The sequence below is a fragment of the Schistocerca americana genome, chromosome 8 (assembly GCF_021461395.2).
Source record: "Schistocerca americana isolate TAMUIC-IGC-003095 chromosome 8, iqSchAmer2.1, whole genome shotgun sequence".
NCBI classification, from domain to species: domain Eukaryota; kingdom Metazoa; phylum Arthropoda; class Insecta; order Orthoptera; family Acrididae; genus Schistocerca; species Schistocerca americana.
This window is the reverse complement of record NC_060126.1, coordinates 1,079,852-1,100,499: the sequence shown is the minus strand read 5'-3', so window position 1 is coordinate 1,100,499 and position 20,648 is coordinate 1,079,852.

Below are 20,648 nucleotides of genomic sequence, written 5' to 3'. Positions count from 1 at the left end.
TTCCTGTGACACTAGTTTTAGATTCCGATGCTTCACTTCAGGTTTACTGTATCCCTCTGACATTCTCATTGACGATGAAACACAGAAATTACATCGGAATTAAATACAAAAAGCGCAATGCCGACTTAAGTACAAGACGACTGACTCTTCCTACTGTCTATGTTTTGAACCATTCCTGTGACACTAGTTATAGATACCGATGCTTCACTCCAGGTTTACTGTATCCCTTGGACCTTCTTATTTACCATGAAACACAGAAACTGCATCGGAATTAAATACAAAAGGTACGATGCCGACTTTAGTACAAGAAGACTGACTCTTCTTACTGACTATGATTTGAACCATTCCTGTGACACTAGTTATAGATTCCGATGCTTCACTTCTGGTTTACTGTATCCCTTGGACCTTCTTATTGACGATGAAACAACGAAATTGTATCGGAATTAAATACAAAAGGCACAATGCCGACTTAAGTGCAAGAAGACTGACTCTTCTTACTGTCTATGTTTTGAACCATTCCTGTGACACTAGTTATAGATTCCGATGCTTCACTCCAGGTTTACTGTATCCCTTGGACCTTCTTATTTACCATGAAACACAGAAATTGCATCGGAATTAAATACAAAAGGTACGATGCCGACTTTAGTACAAGAAGACTGACTCTTCTTACTGACTATGATTTGAACCATTCCTCTGACACTAGTTATAGATTCCGATGCTTCACTTCGGATTTACTGTATCCCTTTGATCCTCTTATTGACGATGAAACACAGAAATTGCATCGGAATTAAATACAAAAAGCGCAATGCCGACTTAAGTACAAGATGACTGACTCTTCTTACTGTCTATGTTTTTAACCATTCCTGTGACACTAGTTATAGATTCCAATGTTTCACTTCAGTTTTACTGTATCCCCCTGACATTCTTATTGACGATGAAACACAGAAATTGCATCGGAATTAAATACAAAAGGCACAATACCGACTCAAGCACTAGAAGACTGACTCTTCTTACTGTCTATGTTTTGAACCATTCCTGTGACACTAGTTATAGATTCCGATGCTTCACTTCACATTTACTGTATCCCCCTGACCGTCGCATTGACGATGAACGCAGAAATTGCATCGGAATTAAATACAAAAGGCACAATGCCGACTCAAGTACAAGAAGACTGGCTCTTCTTCCTGTCTATGTTTTGAACCATTCCTGTGACACTAGTTATAGATTCAGATGCTTCACTTCAGGTTTACTGTATCCCTCTGACCTTCTTGTTGACGATGAAACACAGAAATTGCATCGGAATTAAATACAAAAGGCACAATGCCGGCTTAAGTACAAGACTAGTGACTCTTCTTACTGTCTATGTTTCGAACCATCCCTGTGACACTAGTTATAGATTCCGATGCTTCACTCCAGGTTTACTGTATCCCTTGGACCTTCTTATTGACGATGAAACACAAAAATTGCATCGGAATTACATAGAAAAGGCACAATGCCGACTTAAGTACAAGAAGACTGACTCTTCCTACAGTCTATGATTTGAACCATTCCTGTGACACTAGTTATAGATTCCGATGCTTCACTTCACATTTACTGTATCCCCCTGACCGTCGTATTGACGATGAACACAGAAATTGCATCGGAATTAAATACAAAAGGCACAATGTCGACTCAAGTACAAGAAGACTGGCTCTTCTTCCTGTCTATGCTTTGAACCATTCCTGTGACACTAGTTATAGATTCCGATGCTTCACTCCAGGTTTACTGTGTCCCTTGGACCTTCTCATTGACGATGAAACACGGAAATTGCATCGGAATTACATAGAAAAGGCACAATGCCGACTTAAGAACAAGAAGACTGATTCTTCCTACTGTCTATGATTTGAACCATTGCTGTGACACTAGTTTTAGATTCCGATGCTTCACTTCAGGTTTACTATATCTTTCTGACATTCTCATTGACGATGAAACACAGAAATTGCATCCGAATTAAATACAAGAAGCGCAATGCCTGCTTAAGTACAAGAAGACTGACTCTTCTTACTGTCTATGTTTTTAACCATTCCTGTGACACTAGTTATAGATTCCGATTCTTCACTTCAGTTTTACTGTATCCCCCTGACCTTCTTATTGACGATGAAACACAGAAATTGCATCGGAATTAAATACAAAAGGCACAATGCCGACTCAAGTACTAGAAGACTGACTCTTCTTACTGTCTGTTTTAAACCATTCCTGTGACACTAGTTATAGATTCCGATGCTACACTTCAGATTTACTGTATCCCCCTGACCGTCGTATTGACGATGAACACAGAAATTGCATCGGAATTAAATACAAAAGGCACAATGCCGACTCAAGTACAAGAAGACTGGCTCTTCTTCCTGTCTATGCTTTGAACCATTCCTGTGACACTAGTTATAGATTCAGATGCTTCACTTCAGGTTTACTGTATCCCTTGGACCTTCTTATTTACGATGAAACACAGAAATTGCGTCGGAATTAAATACAAAAGGTACAATGCCGACTTAAGTACAAGAAGACTGACTCTTCTTACTGACAATGATTTGAACCATTCCTGTCACACTAGGTATAGATTCCGATGCTTCACTTCAGGTTTACTGTATCCCTTGGACCTTCTTATTGACGATGAAACACAGAAATTGTATCGGAATAAAATACAAATGGCACAATGCCGACTTAAATACAAAAAGACTGACTCTTCTTACTGTCGATGCTTTAAACCATTCATGTGACACTAGTTATAGATTCCGATGCCTCACTCCAGGTTTACTGTGTCCCTTGGACCTTCTTATTGACGATGACACACAGAAATTGAATCGGAATTAAAAACAAAAGGCACAATGCCGACTTAAGTACAAGAAGTCTGACTCTTCTTACTGACTATGTTATGAACCATTCCTGTGACACTAGTTATAGATTCCGATGCCTCACTCCAGGTTTACTGTGTCCCTTGGACCTTCATATTGACGATGACACACAGAAATTGCATCGGAATTAAATACAAAAGGCACAATGCCGACTTAAGTACAAGAAGACTGACTCTTCCTACTGTCTATGATTTGAACCTTTCCTGTGACACTAGTTATAGATTCCGATGCTTCACTTCAGTTTTACTGTATAACTCTGTTCTTCTAATTGACGATGAAACATAGAAATTGCATCGGAATTAAATACAAAAGGCACAATGCCGACTTAAGTACAAGAAGACTGACTCTTCCTACTGTCTATGTTTTGAACCATTCCTGTGACACTAGTTATAGATTCCGATGCTTCACTCCAGGAATACTGTATCCCGCGGACCATCTTATTGACGATGAAACACAGAAATTGCATCGGAATTGAATAGAAAAAGCACAATGCCGACTTAAGTACAAGAAGAATGACTCTTCCTACTGTCTATATTTTGAACCATTCCTGTGACACTAGTTATAGATACCGATGCTTCACTTCAGGTTTAATGTATCCCTTGGACCATATTGTTGACGATGAAACAAAGAAATTGCATCGGAATTAAATACAAAATGTACAATGCTGACTTAAGTACAAGAAGACTGACTCTTCTTACTGACTATGATTTGAACCATTCCTGTGACACTAGTTATAGATTCCGATGCTTCACTTCAGGTTACTGTATCCCTTGGACCTTCTTATTTACGATGAAACACAGAAATTTCGTCGGAATTAAATACAAAAGGTACAATGCCGACTTAAGTACAAGAAGACTGACTCTTCTTACTGACTATGATTTGAACCATTCCTGTGACACTAGGTATAGATTCCGATGCTTCACTTCAGGTTTACTGTATCCCTTGGACCTTCTTATTGACGATGAAACACAGAAATTGTATCGGAATTAAATACAAATGGCACAATGCCGACTTAAATACAAGAAGACTGACTCTTCTTACTGTCGATGCTTTAAACCATTCATGTGACACTAGTTATAGATTCTGATGCCTCACTCCAGGTTTACTGTGTCCCTTGGACCTTTTTATTGACGATGACACACAGAAATTGCATCGGAATTAAAAACAAAAGGCACAATGCCGACTTAAGTACAAGAAGTCTGACTCTTCTTACTGACTATGTTATGAACCATTCCTGTGACACTAGTTATAGATTCCGATGCCTCACTCCAGGTTTACTGTGTCCCTTGGACCTTCTTATTGACGATGACACACAGAAATTGCATCGGAATTAAATACAAAAGGCACAATGCCGACTTAAGTACAAGAAGACTGACTCTTCCTACTGTCTATGTTTTGAAACTTTCCTGTGACACTAGTTATAGATTCCGATGCTTCACTTCAGTTTTACTTTATAACTCTGTTCTTCTAATTGACGATGAAACATAGAAATTGCATCGGAATTAAATACAAAAGGCACAATGCCGACTTAAGTACAAGAAGACTGACTCTTCCTACTGTCTATGTTTTGAACCATTCCTGTGACACTAGTTACAGATTCCGATGCTTCACTCCAGGAATACTGTATCCCGCGGACCTTCTTATTGACGATGAAACACAGAAATTGCATCGGAATTGAATAGAAAAAGCACAATGACGACTTAAGTACAAGAAGAATGACTCTTCCTACTGTCTATATTTTGAACCATTACTGTGACACTAGTTATAGATACCGATGCTTCACTTCAGGTTTAATGTATCCCTTGGACCATATTGTTGACGATGAAACAAAGAAATTGCATCGGAATTAAATACAAAATGTACAATGCTGACTTAAGTACAAGAAGACTTACTCTTCTTACTGACTATGATTTGAACCATTCCTGTGACACTAGTTATAGATTCCGATGCTTCACTTCAGGTTTACTGTATCCCTTGGACCTTCTTATTGACGACGAAACACAGAAATTGCATCGGAATTTAATCGAAAAACACAATTCCGACTTAAGTTCAAGAAGACTGACTCTTCCAACTGTCTATGTTTTGAACCATTCCTGTGACACTAGTTATAGATTCCGATGCTTCACTCCAGGTTTACTGTATCCCTTGTACCTTCTTATTGACGATGAAATACAGAAATTGCATCTGGATTAAATACAAAAGGCACAATGCCGATTTAAGTGCAAGAAGACTGACTCTTCTTACTGTCTATGTTCTGAACTATTCCTGTGACACTAGTTATAGATTCCGATGCTTCACTCCAGGTTTACTGTATCCCTTGTACCTTCTTATTGACGATGAAATACAGAAATTGCATCTGGATTAAATACAAAAGGCACAATGCCGACTTATGTACAAGAAGACTGACTCTTCTTACTGACTATGTTTTGAACCATTCCTCTGACACTAGTTATACATACCGATGCTTCACTCCTGGTTTACTGTATCCCTTGGACCTTTTTATTTACGATGAAACACAGAAATTGCATCGGAATTGAATACAAAAGGTACAATGCCGACTTAAGTACAAGAAGACTGACTCTTCTTACTGACTATGTTTTGAACCATTTCTCTGACACTAGTTATAGATTCTGATGCTTCACTTCAGGTTTACTGTATCCCTCTGACCCTCTTATTGGCGATGAAACACAGAAATTGCATCAGAATTAAATACAAAAGGCACATTCCGACTTAAGTACAAGATGACTGACTGATCTTACTGCATATGCTTTGAACCATTCCTGTGACACTACTTTTAGATTCCGATGCTTCACTTCAGGTTTACTATATCCCTCTGACATTCTCATTGACGATAAAACACAGAAATTGCATCCGAATTAAATAGAAGAAGCGCAATGCCTGCTTAAGTACAAGAAGACTGACTCTTCTTACTGTCTATGTTTTTAACCATTCCTGTGACACTAGTTATAGATTCCGATTCTTCACTTCAGTTTTACTGTATCCCCCTGACCTTCTTATTGACGATGAAACACAGAAATTGCATCGGAATTAAATACAAAAGGCACAATGCCGACTCAAGTACTAGAAGACTGACTCTTCTTACTGTCTGTTTTAAACCATTCCTGTGACACTAGTTATAGATTCCGATGCTACACTTCAGATTTACTGTATCCCCCTGACCGTCGTATTGACGATGAAACATAGAAATTGCATCGGAATTAAATACAAAAGGCACAATGCCGACTTAAGTACAAGAAGACTGACTCTTCTTACTGACTATGATTTGAACCATTCCTGTGACACTAGATATAGATTCCGATGCTTCACTTCAGGTTTAAAGTATCCCTTGGACCATATTGTTGACGATGAAACAAAGAAATTGCATCGGAATTAAATACAAAATGTACAATGCTGACTTAAGTACAAGAAGACTGACTCTTCTTACTGACTATGATTTGAACCATTCCTGTGACACTAGTTATAGATTCCGATGCTTCACTTCAGGTTTACTGTATCCCTTGGACCTTCTTATTGACGATGAAACACAGAAATTGAATCGGAATTAAATACAAAAGGCACAATGCCGATTTAAGTGCAAGAAGACTGACTCTTCTTACTGTCTATGTTCTGAACTATTCCTGTGACACTAGTTATAGATTCCGATGCTTCACTCCAGGTTTACTGTATCCCTTGTACCTTCTTATTGACGATGAAATACAGAAATTGCATCTGGATTAAATACAAAAGGCACAATGCCGTCTTATGTTCAAGAAGACTGACTCTTCTTACTGACTATGTTTTGAACCATTCCTCTGACACTAGTTATAGATACCGATGCTTCACTGCAGGTTTACTGTATCCCTTGGACCTTCTTATTTACGATGAAACACAGAAATTGCATCGGAATTGAATACAAAAGGTACAATGCCGACTTAAGTACAAGAAGACTGACTCTTCTTACTGACTATGATTTGAACCATTCCTCTGTCACTAGTTATAGATTCTGATGCTTCACTTCAGGTTTACTGTATCCCTCTGACCCTCTTATTGGCGATGAAACACAGAAATTGCATCAGAATTAAATACAAAAGGCACATTCCGACTTAAGTACAAGATGACTGACTGATCTTACTGTATATGTTTTGAACCATTCCTGTGACACTAGTTATGGATTCCGATGCATCACTCCAAGTTTACTGTGTCCCTTGGACCTTCTTATTGACGATGAAACACGGAAATTGCATTGGAATTAAATAGAAAAGGCACAATGCCGACTTAAGAACAAGAAGACTGTCTCTTCCTACTGTCTATGAATTGAACCATTCCTGTGACACTGGTTTTAGATTCCGATGCTACACTTCAGGTTTACTATATCCCTCTGACATTCTCATTGACGATGAAACACAGAAATTGCATCGGAATTAAATACAAAAAGCGCAATGCCTGCTTAAGTACAAGAAGACTGACTCTTCTTACTGTCTATGTTTTAACCATTCCTGTGACACTAGTTATAGATTCCGATGCTTCACTTCAATTTTACTGCATCCACCTGACCTTCTTATTGACGATGACACACAGAAATTGCATCGGAATTAAATACAAAAGGCACAATGCCGACTCAAGTACTAGAAGACTGACTCTTCTTACTGTCTATGTTTCGAACCATCCCTGTGACACTAGTTATAGATTCCGATGCTTCACTCCAGGTTTACTGTATCCCTTGGACCCTCGTATTGACGATGAAACACAGAATTTGCATCGGAATTACATAGAAAAGGCACAATGCCGACTTAAGTACCAGAAGACTGACTTTTCTTACTGACAATGATTTGAACCATTCCTGTGACACTAGTTATAGATTCCGATGCTTCACTTCAGGTTTACTGTATCCCTTGGACCTTCTTATTGACGATGAAACACAGAAATTGTATCGGAATTAAATACAAAATGCACAATGCCGATTTAAGTGAAAGAAGACTGACTCTTCTTACTGTCTACGTTCTGAACCATCCTGTGACACTAGTTATAGATTCCGATGCTTCACTCCAGGTTTACTGTATCCCTTGGACCTTCTTATTGACGATGAAACACAGATATTGCATCGGAATTAAATACAAAAGGCACAATGCCGACTTAAGTACAAGAAGACTGACTCTTCTTACTGACTATGTTTTGAACCATTCCTGTGACACTAGTTATAGATTCCGATGCTTTACTCCCGGTTTACTGAATCCCTTGGACCTTCTTATTGACGATGAAACACAGAAATTGCATCGGAATTACAAAAGGCACAATGCCGACTTAAGTACAAGAAGACTGACTCTTATTACTGTCTATGTTTTGAACCACTCCTGTGACACTAGTTATAGATTCCGATGCTTCACTCCAGGTTTACTGTATCCCTTGGACCTTCTTATTGACGATGATACACAGATATTGCATCGGAATTAGATACAAAAGGCACAATGCCGACTTAAGTACAAGAAGACTGACTCTTCTTACTGTTTATGCTTTGAACCATTCCAGTGACACTAGTTATAAATTCCGATGCTTCACTCCAGGTTTACTGTATCCCTTGGACTTCTTATTGACGATGAAACACAGAAATTGCATCGGAATTAAATAGAAAAAGCACAATGCCGACTTAAGTACAAGAAGACAGACTCTTCTTACTGACTATGTTTTGAAGCTTTCCTGTGACACTAGTTATAGATTCCGATGATTCACTTCAGGTTTACTGTATCCCTTGGACCTTCTTATTAACGATGAAACACAGAAATTGCATCGGAATTTAATACTAAATGCACAATGCCGTCATAAGTACACGAAGAGTGACTCTTCTTACTGTCTGTTATGAACCTACCCTGTGAGACCAGTTTTAGAATCCAATGCTTCAGCTCAGGTTTACTGTATCCCTTGGACCTTCTTATTGACGATGAAACAAAAAAATTGCATCGGAATTAAATACAAAAGGCACAATGCCGACTTAAGTACAAGAAGACTGACTCTTCTTACTGACTATGTTTTGACTCATTCCTGTGACACTAGTTATTGATTCCGATGCTTCACTCCAGGTTTACTGTATCCCTTTGACCTACCTATTGACGATGAAACACAGAAATTGCATCGGAATTAGATACAAAAGGCACAATGCCGACTTAAGTACAAGAAGACTGACTCTTCTTACTGACTATGTTTTGAACCATTCCTGTGACACTAGTTATTGATTCCGATGCTTCACTCTAGGTTTACTGTATCCCTTTGACCTACTTATTGACGATGAAACACAGAAATTGCATCGGAATTAAATACAAATGGCACAATGCCGACTTAAGTACAAGAAGACTAACTCTTCTTACTGACTATGTTTTGAACCATTCCTGTGACACTAGTTAGAGATTCCGATGCTTCACTCCCGGTTTACTGAATTCCTTGGACTTTCTTATTGACGATGAAACACAGAAATTGCATCGGAATTAAATACAAAAAGCACAATGCCGACTTAAGTACAAGAAGACTGACTCTTATTACTGTCTATGTTTTGAACCATTCCTGTGACACTACTTATAGATTCCGATGCTTCACTCCAGGTTTACTGTATCCCTTGGACCTTCTTATTGACGATGATACACAGATATTGCATCGGAATTAGATACAAAAGGCACAATGCCGACTTAAGTACAAGAAGACTGACTCTTCTTACTGACAATGTTTTGAACCATTCCTGTGACACTTGTTATTGTTTCCGATGCTTCACTCCAGGTTAACTGTATCCCTTGGACCTCCTTATTGACGATGAAACACAGAAATTACATCGGAATTAAATACAAAAGACACAATGCCGACTTAAGTACAAGAAGACTGACTCTTATTACTGTCTATGTTTTGAACCATTCCTGTGACACTACTTATAGATTCCGATGCTTCACTCCAGGTTTACTGTGTCCCTTGGACCTTCTTATTGACGATGACACACAGAAATTGCATCGGAATTAAATACAAAAGGCACAATGCCGACTTAAGTACAAGAAGACTGACTCTTCCTACTGTCTATGTTTTGAAACTTTCCTGTGACACTAGTTATAGATTCCGATGCTTCACTTCAGTTTTACTTTATAACTCTGTTCTTCTAATTGACGATGAAACATAGAAATTGCATCGGAATTAAATACAAAAGGCACAATGCCGACTTAAGTACAAGAAGACTGACTCTTCCTACTGTCTATGTTTTGAACCATTCCTGTGACACTAGTTACAGATTCCGATGCTTCACTCCAGGAATACTGTATCCCGCGGACCTTCTTATTGACGATGAAACACAGAAATTGCATCGGAATTGAATAGAAAAAGCACAATGACGACTTAAGTACAAGAAGAATGACTCTTCCTACTGTCTATATTTTGAACCATTACTGTGACACTAGTTATAGATACCGATGCTTCACTTCAGGTTTAATGTATCCCTTGGACCATATTGTTGACGATGAAACAAAGAAATTGCATCGGAATTAAATACAAAATGTACAATGCTGACTTAAGTACAAGAAGACTTACTCTTCTTACTGACTATGATTTGAACCATTCCTGTGACACTAGTTATAGATTCCGATGCTTCACTTCAGGTTTACTGTATCCCTTGGACCTTCTTATTGACGACGAAACACAGAAATTGCATCGGAATTTAATCGAAAAACACAATTCCGACTTAAGTTCAAGAAGACTGACTCTTCCAACTGTCTATGTTTTGAACCATTCCTGTGACACTAGTTATAGATTCCGATGCTTCACTCCAGGTTTACTGTATCCCTTGTACCTTCTTATTGACGATGAAATACAGAAATTGCATCTGGATTAAATACAAAAGGCACAATGCCGATTTAAGTGCAAGAAGACTGACTCTTCTTACTGTCTATGTTCTGAACTATTCCTGTGACACTAGTTATAGATTCCGATGCTTCACTCCAGGTTTACTGTATCCCTTGTACCTTCTTATTGACGATGAAATACAGAAATTGCATCTGGATTAAATACAAAAGGCACAATGCCGACTTATGTACAAGAAGACTGACTCTTCTTACTGACTATGTTTTGAACCATTCCTCTGACACTAGTTATAGATACCGATGCTTCACTCCTGGTTTACTGTATCCCTTGGACCTTTTTATTTACGATGAAACACAGAAATTGCATCGGAATTGAATACAAAAGGTACAATGCCGACTTAAGTACAAGAAGACTGACTCTTCTTACTGACTATGTTTTGAACCATTTCTCTGACACTAGTTATAGATTCTGATGCTTCACTTCAGGTTTACTGTATCCCTCTGACCCTCTTATTGGCGATGAAACACAGAAATTGCATCAGAATTAAATACAAAAGGCACATTCCGACTTAAGTACAAGATGACTGACTGATCTTACTGCATATGCTTTGAACCATTCCTGTGACACTACTTTTAGATTCCGATGCTTCACTTCAGGTTTACTATATCCCTCTGACATTCTCATTGACGATAAAACACAGAAATTGCATCCGAATTAAATAGAAGAAGCGCAATGCCTGCTTAAGTACAAGAAGACTGACTCTTCTTACTGTCTATGTTTTTAACCATTCCTGTGACACTAGTTATAGATTCCGATTCTTCACTTCAGTTTTACTGTATCCCCCTGACCTTCTTATTGACGATGAAACACAGAAATTGCATCGGAATTAAATACAAAAGGCACAATGCCGACTCAAGTACTAGAAGACTGACTCTTCTTACTGTCTGTTTTAAACCATTCCTGTGACACTAGTTATAGATTCCGATGCTACACTTCAGATTTACTGTATCCCCCTGACCGTCGTATTGACGATGAAACATAGAAATTGCATCGGAATTAAATACAAAAGGCACAATGCCGACTTAAGTACAAGAAGACTGACTCTTCTTACTGACTATGATTTGAACCATTCCTGTGACACTAGATATAGATTCCGATGCTTCACTTCAGGTTTAAAGTATCCCTTGGACCATATTGTTGACGATGAAACAAAGAAATTGCATCGGAATTAAATACAAAATGTACAATGCTGACTTAAGTACAAGAAGACTGACTCTTCTTACTGACTATGATTTGAACCATTCCTGTGACACTAGTTATAGATTCCGATGCTTCACTTCAGGTTTACTGTATCCCTTGGACCTTCTTATTGACCATGAAACACAGAAATTGAATCGGAATTAAATACAAAAGGCACAATGCCGATTTAAGTGCAAGAAGACTGACTCTTCTTACTGTCTATGTTCTGAACTATTCCTGTGACACTAGTTATAGATTCCGATGCTTCACTCCAGGTTTACTGTATCCCTTGTACCTTCTTATTGACGATGAAATACAGAAATTGCATCTGGATTAAATACAAAAGGCACAATGCCGTCTTATGTTCAAGAAGACTGACTCTTCTTACTGACTATGTTTTGAACCATTCCTCTGACACTAGTTATAGATACCGATGCTTCACTGCAGGTTTACTGTATCCCTTGGACCTTCTTATTTACGATGAAACACAGAAATTGCATCGGAATTGAATACAAAAGGTACAATGCCGACTTAAGTACAAGAAGACTGACTCTTCTTACTGACTATGATTTGAACCATTCCTCTGTCACTAGTTATAGATTCTGATGCTTCACTTCAGGTTTACTGTATCCCTCTGACCCTCTTATTGGCGATGAAACACAGAAATTGCATCAGAATTAAATACAAAAGGCACATTCCGACTTAAGTACAAGATGACTGACTGATCTTACTGTATATGTTTTGAACCATTCCTGTGACACTAGTTATGGATTCCGATGCATCACTCCAAGTTTACTGTGTCCCTTGGACCTTCTTATTGACGATGAAACACGGAAATTGCATTGGAATTAAATAGAAAAGGCACAATGCCGACTTAAGAACAAGAAGACTGTCTCTTCCTACTGTCTATGAATTGAACCATTCCTGTGACACTGGTTTTAGATTCCGATGCTACACTTCAGGTTTACTATATCCCTCTGACATTCTCATTGACGATGAAACACAGAAATTGCATCGGAATTAAATACAAAAAGCGCAATGCCTGCTTAAGTACAAGAAGACTGACTCTTCTTACTGTCTATGTTTTAACCATTCCTGTGACACTAGTTATAGATTCCGATGCTTCACTTCAATTTTACTGCATCCACCTGACCTTCTTATTGACGATGACACACAGAAATTGCATCGGAATTAAATACAAAAGGCACAATGCCGACTCAAGTACTAGAAGACTGACTCTTCTTACTGTCTATGTTTCGAACCATCCCTGTGACACTAGTTATAGATTCCGATGCTTCACTCCAGGTTTACTGTATCCCTTGGACCCTCGTATTGACGATGAAACACAGAATTTGCATCGGAATTACATAGAAAAGGCACAATGCCGACTTAAGTACCAGAAGACTGACTTTTCTTACTGACAATGATTTGAACCATTCCTGTGACACTAGTTATAGATTCCGATGCTTCACTTCAGGTTTACTGTATCCCTTGGACCTTCTTATTGACGATGAAACACAGAAATTGTATCGGAATTAAATACAAAATGCACAATGCCGATTTAAGTGAAAGAAGACTGACTCTTCTTACTGTCTACGTTCTGAACCATCCTGTGACACTAGTTATAGATTCCGATGCTTCACTCCAGGTTTACTGTATCCCTTGGACCTTCTTATTGACGATGAAACACAGATATTGCATCGGAATTAAATACAAAAGGCACAATGCCGACTTAAGTACAAGAAGACTGACTCTTCTTACTGACTATGTTTTGAACCATTCCTGTGACACTAGTTATAGATTCCGATGCTTTACTCCCGGTTTACTGAATCCCTTGGACCTTCTTATTGACGATGAAACACAGAAATTGCATCGGAATTACAAAAGGCACAATGCCGACTTAAGTACAAGAAGACTGACTCTTATTACTGTCTATGTTTTGAACCACTCCTGTGACACTAGTTATAGATTCCGATGCTTCACTCCAGGTTTACTGTATCCCTTGGACCTTCTTATTGACGATGATACACAGATATTGCATCGGAATTAGATACAAAAGGCACAATGCCGACTTAAGTACAAGAAGACTGACTCTTCTTACTGTTTATGCTTTGAACCATTCCAGTGACACTAGTTATAAATTCCGATGCTTCACTCCAGGTTTACTGTATCCCTTGGACTTCTTATTGACGATGAAACACAGAAATTGCATCGGAATTAAATAGAAAAGGCACAATGCCGACTTAAGTACAAGAAGACAGACTCTTCTTACTGACTATGTTTTGAAACTTTCCTGTGACACTAGTTATAGATTCCGATGATTCACTTCAGGTTTACTGTATCCCTTGGACCTTCTTATTAACGATGAAACACAGAAATTGCATCGGAATTTAATACTAAATGCACAATGCCGTCATAAGTACACGAAGAGTGACTCTTCTTACTGTCTGTTATGAACCTACCCTGTGAGACCAGTTTTAGAATCCAATGCTTCAGCTCAGGTTTACTGTATCCCTTGGACCTTCTTATTGACGATGAAACAAAAAAATTGCATCGGAATTAAATACAAAAGGCACAATGCCGACTTAAGTACAAGAAGACTGACTCTTCTTACTGACTATGTTTTGACTCATTCCTGTGACACTAGTTATTGATTCCGATGCTTCACTCCAGGTTTACTGTATCCCTTTGACCTACCTATTGACGATGAAACACAGAAATTGCATCGGAATTAGATACAAAAGGCACAATGCCGACTTAAGTACAAGAAGACTGACTCTTCTTACTGACTATGTTTTGAACCATTCCTGTGACACTAGTTATTGATTCCGATGCTTCACTCTAGGTTTACTGTATCCCTTTGACCTACTTATTGACGATGAAACACAGAAATTGCATCGGAATTAAATACAAATGGCACAATGCCGACTTAAGTACAAGAAGACTAACTCTTCTTACTGACTATGTTTTGAACCATTCCTGTGACACTAGTTAGAGATTCCGATGCTTCACTCCCGGTTTACTGAATTCCTTGGACTTTCTTATTGACGATGAAACACAGAAATTGCATCGGAATTAAATACAAAAAGCACAATGCCGACTTAAGTACAAGAAGACTGACTCTTATTACTGTCTATGTTTTGAACCATTCCTGTGACACTACTTATAGATTCCGATGCTTCACTCCAGGTTTACTGTATCCCTTGGACCTTCTTATTGACGATGATACACAGAAATTGCATCGTAATTAAATACAAATGGCACAATGCCGACTTAAGTACAAGAAGCCTGACTCTTATTACTGTCTATGATTTGAACCATTCCTGTGACACTAGTTATAGATTGCGATGCTTCACTTCAGGTTTACTGTATCCCTTGGACCTTCTTATTGACGATGAAATCCAGAAATTGCATCGGAATTAAATAGAAAACGCACAATGCCGACTGAAAGTACAAGAAGACTGACTCTTCCTACTGTCTATGTTTTGAACCATTCCTGTGACACTAGTTATATATTCCGATGCTTCACTTCAGGTTTAATGTATCCCTTGGACCTTCTTGTTGACGATGAAACACAGAAATTGCATCGGAATTAAATACAAAAGGCACAATGCCGACTTAAGTACAAGAAGACTGACTCTTCTTACTGACTATGTTTTGAACCATTCCTGTGACACTAGTTATAGATTCCGATGCTTTACTCCCGGTTTACTGAATCCCTTGGACCTTCTTATTGACGATGAAACACAGAAATTGCATCGGAATTAAATACAAAAGGCACAATGCCGACATAAGTGCAAGAAACTGACTCTTCTTACTGGCTATGTTTTGAACCATTCCTGTGACAGTAGTTATAGATTCCAATGCTTCACTCGAGGTTTACTGTATCCCTTGGACCTCCTTTTTGACGATGAAACACAGAAATTGCATCGGAATTATATACAAAAGGCACAATGCCGACTTAAGTATAAGAAGACTGGCCCTTCTCACTGTCTATGCTTTGAACCCTTCCAGTGATACTAGTTATAAATTCCGATGCTTCACTCCAGGTTTACTGCATCCCTTGGACCTTCTTATTAACGATGAAACACAGAAATTGCATCGGAATTTAATACAAAATGCACAATGTCGTCATAAGTACACGAAGACTGACTCTTCTTACTGTCTGTTATGAACCTACCCTGTGAGACCAGTTTTAGATTCCAGTGCTTCACCTCAGGTTTACCGTATCCCTTGGACCTTCTTATTGACGATGATACAAAAAAATTGCATCGGAATTAAATACAAAAGGCACAATGCCAACTTAAGTACAAGAAGACTGAGTCTTCTTACTGACTATGTTTTGAGCCTTTCCTGTGACACTAGTTATAGATTCCGATGCTTCACTCCAGGTTTACTGTATTCCTTGGACCTTCTTGTTGACGATGAAACTCAGAAATTGCGTCGGAATTAAATACAAAAGGCACAATGCCGACTTAAGTACAAGAAGACTGACTCTTCTTACTGACTATGTTTTGATTCATTCCTGTGACACTAGTTATAGATTCCGATGCTTCACTCTAGTTTTACTGTATCCCTTTGACCTACTTATTGACGATGAAACACAGAAATTGAATCGGAAATTAATACAAATGGCACAATGCCGACTTAAGTACAAGAAGACTGACTCTTCTTACTATGTCTTGAACCATTCCTGTGACACTAGTTAGAGATTCCGATGCTTCACTCCCGGTTTACGGAAACCCTTGGACTTTCTTATTGACGATGAAACACAGAAATTGCATCGAAATTAAATACAAAAGGCACAATGCCGACTTTAGTACAAGAATACTGACTCTTCCTACTGTCTATGTTTTGAACCTTTCCTGTGACACTAGTTATAGATTCCGATGCTTCACTTCACGTTTACTGTATCCCTCAGACCTTCTTATTGACGATGAAACACAGAAATTGCATCGTAATTAAATACAAAAGGCACAATGCCGACTTAAGTACAAGAAGACTGACTCTTATTACTGTCTATGTTTTGAACCATTCCTGTGACACTAGTTATGGATTCCGATGCTTCACTCCAGGTTAACTGTATCCCTTGGACCTTCTTATTGACGATGAAATTCAGAAATTGCATCGGAATTAAATAGAAAACGCACAATGCCGACTTAAGTACAAGAAGACTGACTCTTCCTACTGTCTATGTTTTGAACCATTCCTGTGACACTAGTTATAGATTCCGATGCTTCACTTCAGGTTTAATGTATCCCTTGGACCTTCTTGTTGACGATGAAACACAGAAATTGCATCGGAATTAAATACAAAAGGCACAATGCCGACTTAAGTACAAGAAGACTGACTCTTCTTACTGACTATGTTTGATTCATTCCTGTGACACTAGTTATAGATTCCGATGCTTCACTCCAGGTTTACTGTATCCCTTTGACCTTCTTATTGACGATGAAGCACAGAAATTGCATCGGAATTAAATACAAATGGCACAATGCCGACTTAAGTACAAGAAGACTGACTCTTCTTACTGACTATGTTTCGAACCATTCCTGTGACACTAGTTATAGATTCCGATGCTTTACTCCCGGTTTACTGAATCCCTTGGACCTTCTTATTGACGATGAAACACAGAAACTGCATCGGAATTAAATACAAAAGGCACAAAGCCGACTTAAGTACAAGAAGACTGACTCTTCTTACTGACTATGTTTTGAACCATTCCTGTGACAGTAGTTATAGATTCCAATGCTTCACTCGAGGTTTACTGTATCCCTTGGACCTCCTTTTTGACGATGAAACACAGAAATTGCATCGGAATTATATACAAAAGGCACAATGCCGACTTAAGTATAAGAAGACTGACCCTTCTTATTGTCTATGCTTTGAACCATTCCAGTGACACTAGTTATAAATTCCGATGCTTCACTCCAGGTTTACTGTATCCCTTGGACCTTCTTATTGACGATGAAACAAAAAAATTGCATCGGAATTAAGTACAAAAGGCACAATGGCGACTTAAGTACAAGAAGACTGACTCTTCTTTCTGACTATGTTTTGAACCATTCCTGTGACACTAGTTATTGATTCCGATGCTTCACTCTAGGTTTACTGTATCCATTTGACCTACTTATTGACGATGAAACACAGAAATTGCATCGGAATTAAATACAAATGACACAATGCCGACTTAAGTACAAGAAGACTGACTCTTCTTACTGACTATGATTTCAACCATTCCTGTGACACTAGTTAGAGATTCCGATGCTTCACTCCCGGTTTACTGAAATCCTTGGACTTTCTTATTGACGATGAAACACAGAAATTGCATCGGAATTAAATACAAAATGCACAATGCCGACTTAAGTACAAGAAGACTGACTCTTCCTACTGTCTATGGTTTGAACCTTTCCTGTGACACTAGTTATAGATTCCGACGCTTCACTTCACGTATACTGTATCCCTCAGACCTTCTTATTGACGATGAAACACAGAAATTGCATCGTAATTAAATACAAATGGCACAATGCCGACTTAAGTACAAGAAGCCTGACTCATATTACTGTCTATGTTTTGAACCATTCCTGTGACACTAGTTATAGATTCCGATGCTTCACTTCAGGTTTACTGTATCCCTTGGACCTTCTTATTGACGATGAAATCCAGAAATTGCATCGGAATTAAATAGAAAACGCACAATGCCGACTTAAGTACAAGAAGACTGACTCTTCCTACTGTCTATGTTTTGAACCATTCCTGTGACACTAGTTATAGATTCCGATGCTTCACTTCAGGTTTAATGTATCCCTTGGACCTTCTTGTTGACGATGAAACACAGAAATTGCATCGGAATTAAATACAAAAGGCACAATGCCGACTTAAGTACAAGAAGACTGACTCTTCTTACTGTCTATGTTTGATTCATTCCTTTGACACTAGTTATAGATTCCGATGCTTCACTCCAGGTTTACTGTATCCCTTTGACCTTCTTGTTGACGATGAAACACAGAAATTGCATCGGAATTAAATACAAAAGGCACAATGCCGACTTAAGTACAAGAAGACTGACTCTTCTTACTGACTATGTTTTGAACCATTCCTGTGACACTAGTTATAGATTCCGATGCTTTACTCCCGGTTTACTGAATCCCTTGGACCTTCTTATTGACGATGAAACACAGAAATTGCATCGGAATTAAATACAAAAGGCACAATGCCGACATAAGTGCAAGAAACTGACTCTTCTTACTGGCTATGTTTTGAACCATTCCTGTGACAGTAGTTATAGATTCCAATGCTTCACTCGAGGTTTACTGTATCCCTTGGACTTCCTTTTTGACGATGAAACACAGAAATTACATCGGAATTATATACAAAAGGCACAATGCCGACTTAAGTATTAGAAGACTGGCCCTTCTTACTGTCTATGCTTTGAACCCTTCCAGTGATACTAGTTATAAATTCCGATGCTTCACTCCAGGTTTACTGCATCCCTTGGACCTTCTTATTAACGATGAAAAACAGAAATTGCATCGGAATTTAATACTAAATGCACAATGTCGTCATAAGTACACGAAGACTGACTCTTCTTACTGTCTGTTATGAACCTACCCTGTGAGACCAGTTTTAGATTCCAGTGCTTCACCTCAGGTTTACCGTATCCCTTGGACCTTCTTATTGACGATGAAACAAAAAAATTGCATCGGAATTAAATACAAAAGGCACAATGCCAACTTAAGTATAAGAAGACTGAGTCTTCTTACTGACTATGTTTTGAGCCATTCCTGTGACACTAGTTACAGATTCCGATGCTTCACTCCAGGTTTACTGTATTCCTTGGACCTTCTTGTTGACGATGAAACACAGAAATTGCATAGGAATTAAATACAAAAGGCACAATGCCGACTTAAGTACAAGAAGACTGACTCTTCTTATTGACTATGTTTTGATTCATTCCTGTGACACTAGTTATAGATTCCGATGCTTCACTCTAATTTTACTGTATCCCTTTGACCTACTTATTGACGATGAAACACAGAAATTGCATCGGAATTAAATACAAATGGCACAATGCCGACTTCAGTACAAGAAGACTGACTCTTCTTACTGACTATGTCTTGAACCATTCCTGTGACACTAGTTAGAGAATCCGATGCTTCACTCCCGGTTTACGGAAACCCTTGGACTTTCTTATTGACGATGAAACACAGAAATTGCATCGGAATTAAATACAAAAGGCACAATGTCGACTTTAGTACAAGAAGACTGACTCTTCCTACTGTCTATGTTTTGAACCTTTCCTGTGACACTAGTTATAGATTCCGATGCTTCACTTCACGTTTACTGTATCCCTCAGACCTTCTTATTGACAATGAAACACAGAAATTCAATCGGAATTAAATACAAAAGGCACAATGCCGACGTAAGTACAAGAAGACAGACTCTTATTACTGTCTATGTTTTGAACCATTTCTGTGACACTAGTTATAGATTCCGATGCTTCACTCCAGGTTTACTGTATCCCTTGGACCTTCTTAATGACGATGAAATCCAGATATTGCATAGGAATTAAATAGAAAGCGCACAAGGCCGACTTAAGTACAAGAAGACTGACTCTTCCTGCTGTCTATGTTTTGAACCATTCCTGTGACACTAGTTACGGATTCCGATGCTTCACTTCAGGTTTAATGTATC